The sequence below is a fragment of the Cervus elaphus genome, chromosome 20 (genome assembly GCF_910594005.1).
Source record: "Cervus elaphus chromosome 20, mCerEla1.1, whole genome shotgun sequence".
Taxonomy (NCBI): Eukaryota; Metazoa; Chordata; class Mammalia; order Artiodactyla; family Cervidae; genus Cervus; species Cervus elaphus.
In genome coordinates, this window is record NC_057834.1 from 45,820,360 (window position 1) to 45,833,603 (window position 13,244).

The window sequence follows — 13,244 nt, forward strand, 5'->3', positions numbered from 1 at the left end:
GGAGAAAAAGGAGTTATAGACTAGATATTCTGCCTTCAAGAACTATTTTTTCAATATTTTGTTGTAATATGAATACCATTCTGTTTTCTTCCCTTGAAATCCAATATTTGCCAACATGCTGATGCCAAACCAGTGTAAGACCATAGGATCTCACCCTACATTAACCACTCAGGAGAAAGCACATGAACACAGGAACTCCTAGGTTTGGTTATTTCACCTGGGTCAACTCACTGTACATTACTAAACTTGAAGGATTAAAAAATTGAAATGCAAAAACATGTGAAACATAAATAGACAACGTTGTTAAAGAGATAATTGCTGTTGAATGAATAGATGAAAGAGTTACATAGGCTACTTTCTATTTTTCTCTGGATCTGAGATCTCTTGCTGTCACCACTGACATTCACAGCCCACAGATCTTCAAATTACCTGGGAAATGTGAGCTCTTGTCCACTCACTTGCTTGTGAGAATTTTCATTGTCTAGTAAGAAATTCAGAGACAGCAGGTCATAATAAGAAAATCAGACCTCACACATATCTACTCAGTAATCACATATACAACAAGGACTTTAATATTCTCATTGTAAGAACATAATTCTTTAGCAAAGTTATTCTAGGACACTTAAGTCTTATGAGAATTAGACTGGACTGCTTCCAGAGCCATTGAGGAAATTTGCTGCTTGAGCTGCTATCTCTCCCAACATCCTTTGTTCTGAGTCTGTATAAGCAGATAAAAATGTATTTTCCACAGAGATGCTGGAACATGAGCTGAGTTATTTTCTAGAATTATTTCTGTAGTACTGCTTAGTCCCATCAGATTATGTGGTTGTTGATGGTTTAGAGGAATTTATACTTGGGGCTAGAGTGATGGGTGAATTGTGAAAGCCTTAGCCACTCAGTAATATCCGTCTCTTTGTGACCACGTGGACTACAGCCCACCAGGCTCCTCTGGCCATGGAATTCTCCACACAAGAATACTAGAGTGGGTGCCATTCTCTTCTCCAGAGGATCTGCATGACGCAAGGATTGAACCTGGGTCCCTGCATTGCGGACAGATCTTTACCATCTGAGCCACCAGGATAGCCCAGTGAATAGTACTAACCCTCAAATCAAAAAGAATCTTTGGTGCTACACAGAAGCCATGGCCATTGGAAGCTGGAGGAACTGCCAGAGCCCAGCCTTGCTGCATGCAAACATCCAAGCGAGGCAATGGTACAGTTGTGTCTGTCTTGGTGTCAGATAACATCTTAGCTAAGACCTGCCAACATCGAGAAAGGGGAGACTGGGGCTGAGAGGAATAAAACCAAACCTGGAAATCACCTCTCCTTATAAAGAGGCAACACCATCATCATTTCTGGAGAGGCCAGGAACATTTACAAAAATTAGATCACTGCAGGTAACAATACACTGGCTCCAAACTAGTTCTGACAGATACCTCCTGTGGATTTCCAGCTGAGGTGGGTGAGAGTTGTCAAAACTGATTTGGGTCAAATGCCTGACACTGGGGTCAGGGTGACAGAGGCAAGCCCAGAGCCAAGAAAAGAATGAAAGCTCCCTGACCCACCTGATGTCTCTGTTCCATAATAGACCCTTTTCCCTGGTTTCGACTAAGATGTGTCTATACAGCCTGTCCTAAGAGATGACCTTCCTTGGTCTATACAGCTTGTGGGGACAAATAATATGGGGGCTACCTGAGATATTGGTTGGAATTTCATCTTCTTTAGCATGAGAGTAACCACATGGTCCATCCGGATCAACGTCTACTTCCAGTTCATTAAAGTTAAATTTGTCATCACTGTAAGGCTGGTGCTGATCAGAACTTCCTTGGAGTATTGAAGGCATCAAAACACATTCATCCTTGGATTCTTTATGCACTTCCTTCTTTTCAACCTCCTGCAGCTCCATGCTGTGCCAGATGGGAAAGGAGTGACAGAAAATTAAATGAAGACGATCTGAACCCAAGCCATGCTGGCTGGTTTTGACAGGAGGCATGGGGAGTGGTCACAGAGAGTACAAGAGCAGGCCCCTTCAAGACAGAAGGAACTGTCCTCTCTTATATGAAGTGGAGTGTGTCTGTCTGGGGATCAGAGGGGTGTCAAGCAGGTACCCAATAGACCAGCCACAAAGCTCTGAGGAGGAAGGAGCCTCAACCATCCCAGGATGGTACTTTCAGGAACAGGAAGCACAGATGAACTTCCACACCAAGTGCTTCCCCACAGGTCCTAAGCCATGTTGAATTTAAGATGAAGTAGTCAAGTGAATAAGGGCTTCCCCGGTGGCTCAGGAGGCTGAGTGTCTCCTGCCAATGCAGAGATGCAGCTTCGAACCCTGGCCAGGAAGATCCCTTGGAGAAGGAAATGGCAACCCTCTCTATTATTCTTGATGGGAAAATGCATGGGACAAAGGAACCTGGCATGCTCCAGTCTGTGGGGGTCACAAAGATTCAGAGACAACAGAGCAACTGAGCATGCACAGTGAGGTGAGTACAGATATTAAAGCTTTATAGACTCTCTGAGATATTCTACCTTCTCTTTAGGAATTGAAAGGCCTCTAAGGCCGCTTTCACTTACTAGTATCACAGACAACTAAATTTCTTTTTTGGACAGTTGTCCTGGTGTTTAATTTTGCTAGGTGCTTCTCTACTAATTCCGTTGCTAGTTACCTTCCTTCCAAGGATTGAAAACAACTGTGTAGAAATCGATATTTATCTCACTTGGACTTCCTATAGAAGAGAACAGATGCTCTCCGTGTATACAGGAAATCCTAAGGGTGGTGCATTCACTTTTGGTCATACATACAAGTAGCACAGAGACAGCAGACAACCAAGTTACAGGGACACTTCCATGTGCGTTGAGTGAATTAAATTAATGCCATGTGAAGTTGTGCTTATACTGACATCTGGCATGTGACTCTCTTGAGTTCACTTATTGTTCTTTTGTGACCCTGTCCATGTTGTTCCTACACATTACCAGCTCCTGACAGACAAACTGAAAACCACAATCACAGAAAACTAACCACTCTAATCACATGGGGCACAGCCTTGACTAACTCAATGAAATTATGAGCCACGCCATGAAGGGTCATGGTGGAGAGTTCTGACAAAACGTGGCCCACTGAGAAGGGAATGGAAAATCACTTCAGTATTCTTGCCTTGAGAACCCCATGAACAGTATGAAAAGGCAAAAAGATAGGACACTTAAAGATGAACTTCCCATGTCGGTAGGTGCCCAATATGCTCCTGGAGATCAGTGGGGAAATAACTCCTGAAAGAATGAAGAGATGGAGCCAAAGCAAAGACAACAGCCAGTTGTGGATGTGACTGGTGATGGAAGCAAGGTCTGATTCTGTAAAGAGCAATACTGCATAGGAATCTGGAATGTTAGGTCCATGTTTCAAGGCAAATTGGGAGTGGTCAAACAGGAGATGGCAAGGGTGAACATCGACATTTTAGGAATCAGCGATCTAAAATGGACTGGAATGGGTGAATTTGACTCAGATGACTGTTATATCTACTACTGTGGGCAAGAAGCCCTTAGAAGAAATGGAGTAGCCATCATAGTAAATAGAAGAGCCCAAAATGCAGTACTTGGATGCAATCTCAAAAAGGACAGAATGAGCTCTGTTCATTTCCAAGGCAAACCATTCAGTATCCCAAGAGTCCAAATCTATGCCTTGGCCAATAATGCTGAAGAAGCTGCAGTTGAACAGTTCTCTGAAGATCTACAAGACCTTCGAGAACTAACACCTATAAAAGTTGTTCTTTTCATTATAGGGGACTGGAATGCAAAAGTAGGAAGTCAAGAAACACCTAAAGTAACAGGCAACTTTGGCCTTGGAGTACAGAATGAAGCAGGGCAAAGGCTAATAGAGTTTTGCCAAGAGAATGCACTGGTCATAGCAAACACCCTCTTCCAACGACACAAGAGAAAACTCTACACATGGACATCACCAGATGGTCAGCACCAAAATCAGATTGATTACATTATCTGTGGCCAAAGGTGGAGAAGTTCTATACACTCAGCAAAAAGACTAGGAGCTGACTGTGGCTCAGATCATGAACTACTTAATGCCAAATTCAGACTAAAATTGAAGCAAGTAGGGAAAACCACTAGACCATTCAGGTATGACCTAAATCAAATCCCTTATGATTAAACAGTGGAGGTGAGAAGCAGGTTTAAGGGACTAGGTCTGATAGAGGGCCTGATGAACTATGGACGGAGGTTCGTGACATTGTACAGGAGACAGAGATCAAGACCATCCCCAAGAAAAACAAATGCAAAAAAGCAAAAGGGCTGTCTGAGGAGGCAGTAGAAATAGCTGGGGAAAGAAGAGAAGTGAAAAACAAAGGAGAAAAGGAAAGATATTCCCATTTGAATGCAGAGTTCCAAAGAAGAGCAAGGAGAGATAAGAAAGCCTTCCTCAGTGATAAGTGCAAAGACATAGAGGAAAAAATAGAATGGGAAAGTCTAGAGATCTCTTCAAGAAAATCAGAGATACCATGGGAACATTTCATGCAAAGATGCACTCAATAGAATTGTATGGACCTCACAGAGCAGAAGATATGAAGAAGAGGTGGCAATAATGCACAGAAGAACTATACAAAAAAGATTTTCATGATCCAGATAACCACGACGGTGTGATCACTCACCTAGAGCCAGACATCATGGAATGTGATGTCAAGTAGGCCCTAGGCAGCATCAGTATGAACAAAGCTAGTGGAGGTGATGGAATTCCAGCTGAGCTATTTCAAATCCTAAAAGATGATGCTGTGAAAGTGCTGCACTCAAAATGCCAGCAAATTTGGGAAACTCAGCAGTCGCCACAGGAGTAGGAAATGGCAGATTTCATTCCAGTGCCAAAGAAAGGCAATGCCAAAGAATGCTCAAACTACTGCACAATTGCACTCATCTCACATGCTAGTAAAGTAATGCTTAAAATCCTCCTAGCCAGGCTTCAACAATACCTGAACCATGAACTTCCAGATGTTCAAGCTGGTTTTAGAAAAGTCAGAGGAACCAGAGATCAAATTGTCAACATCCATTGGATCAATGGAAAAGCAAGAGAATTCCAGAAAAAACATCTATCATGCTTTATTGACTATGCCAAAGCCTTTGACTGTGTAAGCTAAGCTAAGTCATTTCAGCTGTGTCCGACTCTGTGCGACCCCATAGATGTCAGCCCACCAGGCTCCCCCATCTCTAGGATTCTCCAGGAAGAACACTGGAATGGGTTGCCATTTCCTTCTCCAATGCATGAGAGAGAAAATTGAAAGTGAAGTCACTCAGTCGTGTCTGACTCTTAGAGACCCCATGGACTGCAGCCTACCAGCTCCTCCATCCATGGGATTTTCCAGGCAAGAGTACTGGAGTGGGGTGCCATTGCCTTCTCCGTTTGACTGTGTGCATCACCACAAACTGTGGAAAATTTTGAAAGAGATGGGAATACCAGACCACCTGACCTGCCTCTTGAGAAATCTGTATGCAGGTCAGGAAGCAACAGTTAGAACTGGGCATGGAACAACGGACTGTTTCCAAACAGGAAAGGTGTACGTCAAGGCTGTATATTGTCACCCTCCTTATTTAACTTACATGCAGAGTACATCGTGAGAAATTCTGGGCTGCATGAAGCACAAGCTGGATTCAAGATTGCCAGGAGAAATATCAATACCTTCATATATGCAGATGAAACCACCCTTATGGCAGAACGCAAAGAAGAACTAAAGAGCTTCTTGATGAAAGTCATCGAGGAGAGTGAAAAAGTTGGCTAAAGCTCAACATTCAGAAAACTAAGACCATGACACCTGGTCCCAGCACTTCATGGCAAATAGATCGGAAGACAGAGGAAACAGTGTCAGACTTATTTTTGGGGGGTCCAAAATCACTGCAGATGGCGACTGCAGCCGTGCAATTAAAAGACGCTTACTCCTTGGAAGAAAAGTTATGACCAAACTAGACAGCATATTGAAAAGCAGAGACATTATTTTGCCAACAAAGGTCCATGTAGTCAAGGCTATGGTTGTTCCAGTAGTCATGTATGGATGTGAGAGTTGGACTATAAAGAGAGCTGAGCACCGAAGAATTGATGCTTTTGAACTGTGGTGTTGGAGAGGACTCCTGAGAGTCCCTTGGACTGCAAGGAGATCCAACTAGTCCATCATAAAGGAAATCAGTCCTGAATATTCACTGGAAGTACTGATGTGGAAGCTGAAATTCCAATACTTTCTCCACCTGATGCGAAGTTCTAACTCTTTTGAAAACACCCTGATGCTGGGAAAGATCGAAGGTGGGAGGAGAAGGGGACGACAGAGGATAAGATGGTTGGATGGCATCACCGAGTCAATGAACCTGAGTTGAGACTCTGGGAATTGGTGATGGACAGGGAGGCCTGGTGGGCTGCAGTCCATGGAGTCACAGAGAGTCGGACACGACTGACGGACTGAACTGAACTGATAGATAATCATCACCTGGGGGTTGGTGTTTCTTGTGCTTGTTCATTGACTTCATCTTCATCTTCACCAGTTTCTGCAAACAAAATTCGAAATACCCAGTCAGCTTTTCGTCACTTCTCCCACTAAAAACACAGGGACTCCTGGTCACAGAACCATAAACATCTATGTGTGAGGCAGTACTGTACGGGAGTTTTAATGCATTGTCTTTAAACAGCTGCCCAAGCATGGATTTCTGATCCAACAGGCAGTCTGTTTCTAAACTGGTAGATCAACCTCAGGACACCTTCTGCTTGAAACTGGGCAAACATTTAAATTGTCTTTTCTTCCTTATATCACCTCACATTGTCCACCTCCCATCTCCACTTCTACAAATGTATCATCCATCCTGTCACAAATTCTGCCAAAGACACAGCCTCTATAAACCTTCTCAGGTCTCAAAAGATGCTGTCCTTGCTCTAAGGAGAACAACCACGTCCCACATTCCTCCATCTGGGAACATCCTGGCTCTTCAAGGTAGCTTTTGTGTGTTAACTGGGAAACTCCCTATGGAAAGTGAGTGCTCCGGTTTAAACCATTTTCCCAAGACCAAGTCCAACTCTATCAAGTACCTCACCCAACACCACAAAGTGAAGGGCTCTCTTTTCTGCAGTGTATTTGTAAATATTCCCAAATTTCATCACTATAGCTACCATCAACAGATTATTTCATCCATTTTACAGATGAGAACAGTTACTAACATAAGGAAAAGCAATCATTCTCACACAGTTATAAACACAGCACTCAGCATGGAACCTGGGAACTTCCAAGCTTCATCTAGGGCTCTATTCACTCTAACAAGCTGCCTGTCACCTTCTCCTTTCTGCGCTTTAATACTGGCTGGATGTTGCCTCCTTCCCCAGTGGCCATGGTCCATCAGGGAGGAAGCAGACCGTTGGGACACGCTGACTTCCACCCTGTGCATTTCTCCTCTATCCTCTTACTAACACAATTCTGCTCCTACATAGCCCCAAATAGGATATGAAACAGGAAAGCTTATAAACATTCCCAGTGGAGGTGTTCATCTTATCACCTGGGGACCTAGGGGAGGATCAGTGCTCTCAGGGTCTGTGGCCCCCTCACCTGGGCTGAGCTTGCAGGCAAGGTGCTCTGCCAGGCGGTATCCCTCAGACAGGCTCTCTCGGAAGCCCTGCCCCTGGTGGTTGTTCAGGTCACTGTGGGTGAGGAGGTCCTTGAGGTGCTGCTTGAGCAGGACAGAGTCATCTTTCCCATCCTGTAGTGTCTGCCGTAGCTGGGTCAGCTCTCGTGCCTGACTTCGAATTAGGACGTCACACGTCCTAGGTGGAAGAGAAGACACAATTGGAAAAGGCAAAGAGTTAGATTAAAGATGGTTCGGGATTTCTGTGAGAACATCCCTAAGGAGACCTCGAAATAGAATTCTGGCACATATCTGATGACTGGCTCAGTCACTCAGTCATGTCCGACTCTTGCGACCAAATGGAGTATATAGTGCACCAGTTTCCTCTGCCCATTGGCTTATCCTGGCAAGAATACTGGAGTGGGTTGCTATTTCCTACTCCATATCTGATGACTGGCCCATGGCAAAGAAAAAGAAGGTAAACAAAGGTTTCCCCTGTATCTGAGAGTACTCCTGTAAGATTCCGTGACATTCCATTCATTTTGTCCTTCTGTAAAGGTAACCTAATGTCTTCCCTGGAGGCTCAGCTGGTAAAGAACCTGACTGACAATTCAGGAAACACAAGAGATGCAGGTTTGATCCCTGAGTCGGGAACATTCACTGGAGAAGGAAATGGCAACCCATTCCAGTATTCTTGCCTGGAAACTTCATGGACAGAGGAGCCAGGTGGGCTACAGTCCATGGGGTCATAAAGAGTCAGACACTACTGAGTGCACATGCATGCATCAATGTCTTCCTAAATCTGCATCATGAAGTCGTCTCTTCAGTTCCTCACTCGGCCATAGCCATTTTCATTAAAAAATACACAAAATATTTTCTGTATTTTTAATGTGGCAACACAAAGTACTGTCCAGTGAATGACGCACAGCCAGATATACAGTGTGGACACGTACAGCTGGTGTGAATTGGGAAGAACGTAAGAATGACAGGGTCAAGAAAGCATTCCAGGATGCAGTCAGTCAGGAGGCGGTTGTGATTGAAAGGCAAATAGGTACCGATGGCACAACATTGTCAATGAGCTAAGTGCCACTGGTTCACTTGAATGTAGTGAATTTCATGATGGGATTCAAGTCACTAGTTTCTTTAAAAGCAAAGTAAATTACTTCCTGAATAACAACTTGAGTCCATAATTCACCAACTGGTGTTCTCCACCAATTTTATCACATTCTGCCCTGTGCCTGCGATGAATATCCTTGCCCTCCTTACCTCAACCTTTCATCAAGTGTTGGCTTCTCTGCCTGCTTCTCTGCTGGTCTCCGCACCTCAACCGGCAGCTTCTCCCCCAACACGGATTCAAGGATGTCCTTACATGCTTTACACTCTGAGGAAAGAGACAGTGCCTCAGGGAAAGCTGGCCTTGCTGCTGTGGTAACTGCCTTCAAGGGAGGAGCATGGGCCACCTCAGTGGTGGATGTAACTCCTTCCCCAGTCTCTATGGAGAGATTTCCACATCTGATTCCTCAGCGTCTGAACTGAGGTGACTCCCCATTTTAGAGCTGAAGAATGAGAAGTTCCTAGGCACAGAATACGACTTGACAAGATGAACTACTTTTTGGCAAAGTCAGAATTCACATCCCCTTAGACTGACCCTGAATCCTGGGCCACTGAACCAGGACCTGCAGCCTCTTAGGTGAGACACTGAGCGGGGGCCTGGGTGGCGAGTCCTGTGGGGTCAATAAGCCTCCCAGTAGTACAGGGCTGCTGGTTCCCTCATGCTGGGATCTCAGTAATGAACAAGTGTCTCAAGTATACAACTCACCTGGACACACTGGTGTGAAATAGAATACGTGAAACCATAAGGACCTGAAAGAGATAGGCCCAAACCCTGAGAAAGCCTGTGTCATTAGGAACAGTAGAAGTATGAACTAAGTGTATTTACACTGAGCCAGGCACTGTTGTCAGAGCTTTGTCAGATTTACTCAGTATTCACTACAACTCAAACAAGAATTCCTATTACAGCACCACACAGACAGAGGAGGAAACAGAGACACAGAAAGATTCCCACCAGGGATGTGAGCCCAGGAAGCCTGGCCCAGAGTCCACGTCTTTCACACAGTGCTGTGGTGACCTCCACACCAGGGTCCTGGTGAGACATTTCTTCTTCACCAGCCTCACAATGTCTTTCCTAGAATTTTGTGACTATCATAAGGAGTGGGGTAAATAAAACTTAGTTTGTCCTTTCCCCAAAGCTCATCATTTCACTTTCTTAAATAGGAGGCTTTACCTTTTACATCTCTCTGTGTCAGTCATTTTTCATTGACTCCCTCATCGCTTCATTGAAAATGACTGTAGGAAAGTGACACAGACACAAGTTGTCAAGATTCCTCTCATCCCCTTGTTGTGCATGTACCCTGGTCATGACTTCTTTCCTTGCTCCAGGCCCCTCTTACTGAACAGGAAAAAATGATTCCAATTGCCAGGCTGCTGTGGGTGCAAAGGGCCAACTCACACTCAGCCTGAGTTTTTACTAGGGCTGGTGAACTCCCCCCACTAACTATCATCTTCATGTTGATCACACAACTTATAGCATAGACTCAGGGTCCCCCGGACTCCTGGTCAACCTGTATCACCAAAGTTTCACCAGCTCAAGTGGGGAGAGAGGGGAAAGTGCAGATTGTCTGATTTCACCAGAAACACCTTCATTCTTGCCACAGAGTCACATTGCTTTCTTGGACTCAGAAAGGAGAACCTGCACCTCAGAATGCATGGATTCCTTCTCACCAGGGAGGCCCTGTCATGACGGCGTCACAGAGACCATGGTTTCAGTGAGAAGCAGATTCATCCTTAAGCTCCTTTAAATCATATCCCCTGCTTCTCACAGTGTGTAACCACACGTTACCCCAGTGCAAATAGCACAGGGCTTTGCCAATGGAACCTCAGGGAACCTCGAACTGATGGAGTTCATTAGTCCCAGAGGTTTAGCCAAGAGGCATGCAGGATCAGATACAGAACAGAAAAGATTCCAATCAGGGCAGCTTAGTATGTGCCTGAGAGACATGGGCACTCCTGTGCTGGCACCAGGAATCACTGTCTGGAATTTTAACTCGAATCTCCCCCTACACATCACTAAAAACTTGGAAAAGTGCCTCACTCCTTGTGCCTCAGTTTCCCCAGCCTCAGGAACTGAAGGCAAAAGAGCCACACTACTACCTTTCCTGCACTGTGGTCAGAATGGAATTCAAAATGACTAAGGGAAAAGGAGACCAATATTGGAGACTTAGTTTCTTAGAGGGAAGACAGTGGTCATTCATTGCTTTGGTGACCATGACCCCGAGGACTTACTGTATTTCTGCAGATGGTTGGCCAGGGAGTAAGCAGTAGCTTGGGATACGAGGAATTTCTCTGTGAGGTCTCTGAAGTCCTGCTTGTACTTTTCTAGCTGCAACTGAAGCTCCTGGTTGATTTCCATGAGGGTACGTTCTGCCCTCATATCCGATAAAGAGGGAAGACATACTGCCATGGTGACATGTGGTAGAAGAGGTAGAAGCCAGGGGTGGGGAGGAGATACCTAATATATGGGGGATTCAAATAAGCAAAATCACATTGGTTTAATCAGCACTGAGGGATGACAAAAACGGAATTCCTGACTTACTTTTGGGAACAACTAGAGGGTTCTCAACCGCAAAGAGAAGTTGAAGATGCCAGAGCTCAGAGCCACAGGTGCTTTGTGGGGCTCAGACTAAGACAGGAGTGAAGGAGAGGGACCCAGCATGCTAGGTAACCATCTGGAGTTGCCATAACAGAACTAGTAGTGGGAGGGGTTCATGGAATCTTGGGGGCCCCTGCCTTCCAGGTGCCTAGGCCATGACCGTTTGTGGACATCACCACTGATAGCACCCCATCCCTCAGCAGCCACTCTTGGGTTGTCTACATACGTTCCGATTCCACTGACCTATCTCCTTCCAAAAACTATCTCAGCTGAGTTCCCATTGTTCATTCATCTGTGTATAAAAATATTCATTGTTAAAAATACTTTGCCAGCAGGTCTTAATTTCTGTTGGGCTGTCATAAAGTTCAGTTCAGTTCATTTCAGTCACTCAGTCTTGTCCGACTGTTTGTAACCCATGGACAGCAGCACACCAGGCCTCCCGGTCCATCACTAACTCCTGGAATTCACTCAAATTCACATCCACTGTGTCGGTGATGCCACCCAACCATCTCATCCTCTGTTGTCCCCTTCTTCTCCCACTTTCAATCTTTCCCAGCATCAGGGTCTTTTCCAGTGAGTCAGTTCTTTGCATCAGGTGGACAAAGTATTGGAGTTTCAGCCTCCGCATCAGTCCTTCTAGTGAATATTCATGATTGATTTCCTTTAGGATGGACTGGTTTGATCACCATGGAGTCCAAGGGGCTCTCAAGAATCTTCTCCAACACCGCATTTCAAAAGCATCAATTCTTCACCACTCGCTTTCTTTATAGTCCAACTGTCACGTGCATACATGACTACTGGGCAAACCATATCACCTCATCTTCTCTTTAAACTGATCTTAAGGCTTTTCCACAAGTGAAGGACATCAAACTTGTGGACTGTGATGAACTTCTTCTCTGGGTCTTCTCCAGTTTAGTCTGTGTCCTAAAAACTGTAGGATACAAATCAAAGTACGATACTAAGTGAATAAATAATTTTTAAATATATTTTTTGTCCCATCTCAGTGCTTTTGCTGCATCCTGTTGTTATGTCATTTTCTTCTCTTTGCTGGGCAGCATGTTGTATTCAGAATAAACTTAAGTCTGATATCCCTACTTTCTAAATTCTTCCTCTGGGTCTGGGTTGTTCTATTTGTTTTTTTTTTTTAATATTACTAAGCACTGCATTTCATACTTTCACTTATGTATGTCACTGTAGCCTCACAAGAGCTCTTTCCAAGCTGTCAAAGTGACTAGAAGAGTCTATGTGTATATCCTTGAAAACATGGTGTGCTTGTGCCATCACTTCATTCTTGTCTTACTCTTTGCGATCCCAGGACTGTAGCCCGTCAGGCTCCTCTCTCTATGGGGATTCTCCTTGCAAGAATCCTGGAGTGGATGCCCCACCTTCTTCCAGGGGATCTTCCTGGCAGAGGATCGATCCTGCATCTCCTGTGTCACCTACATTGCCCGCTGATTCTTTACCACTGAGCCACTGAATACATGGTGGTGCCTGTCTGTTTAGGAAGATCTGACAGCCTCGTGTATCGTTCTGTGTTCATTCAGTTCACCCACATATTGAACAGACCAGGGCTCTAGAGCAGTGTTGGTGGCACACAGTTTGACCCATCTCTATGAGTTTTCCTCATGCCATTGACCTGTGGTTGTGTTCCAGAAACAGAGCATGGTTAAGTTCAAGGTCATAAGTCAGGGATCATGATGATCCAAAGTGAACATAAGTATTGTGTTCAGTGACATAGAAGCTGAGTTTGAGCAAAGAGATACAGGCAGGCCCTCGGGTAGTGATGGTCTGAACCAACTCCTCATTTCCCTAGCATCTCTTCCGACCTGGGTCTTGTGAGTCTGAGACTTGGGGAACCCCTATAGCATCCGTCTCTTCAGTTTAGCTGTTGGTATAACCTGGATGGAGGGTGAAATGGGTGTGACAACAGGCCACTTAGTATTTGTTCATTT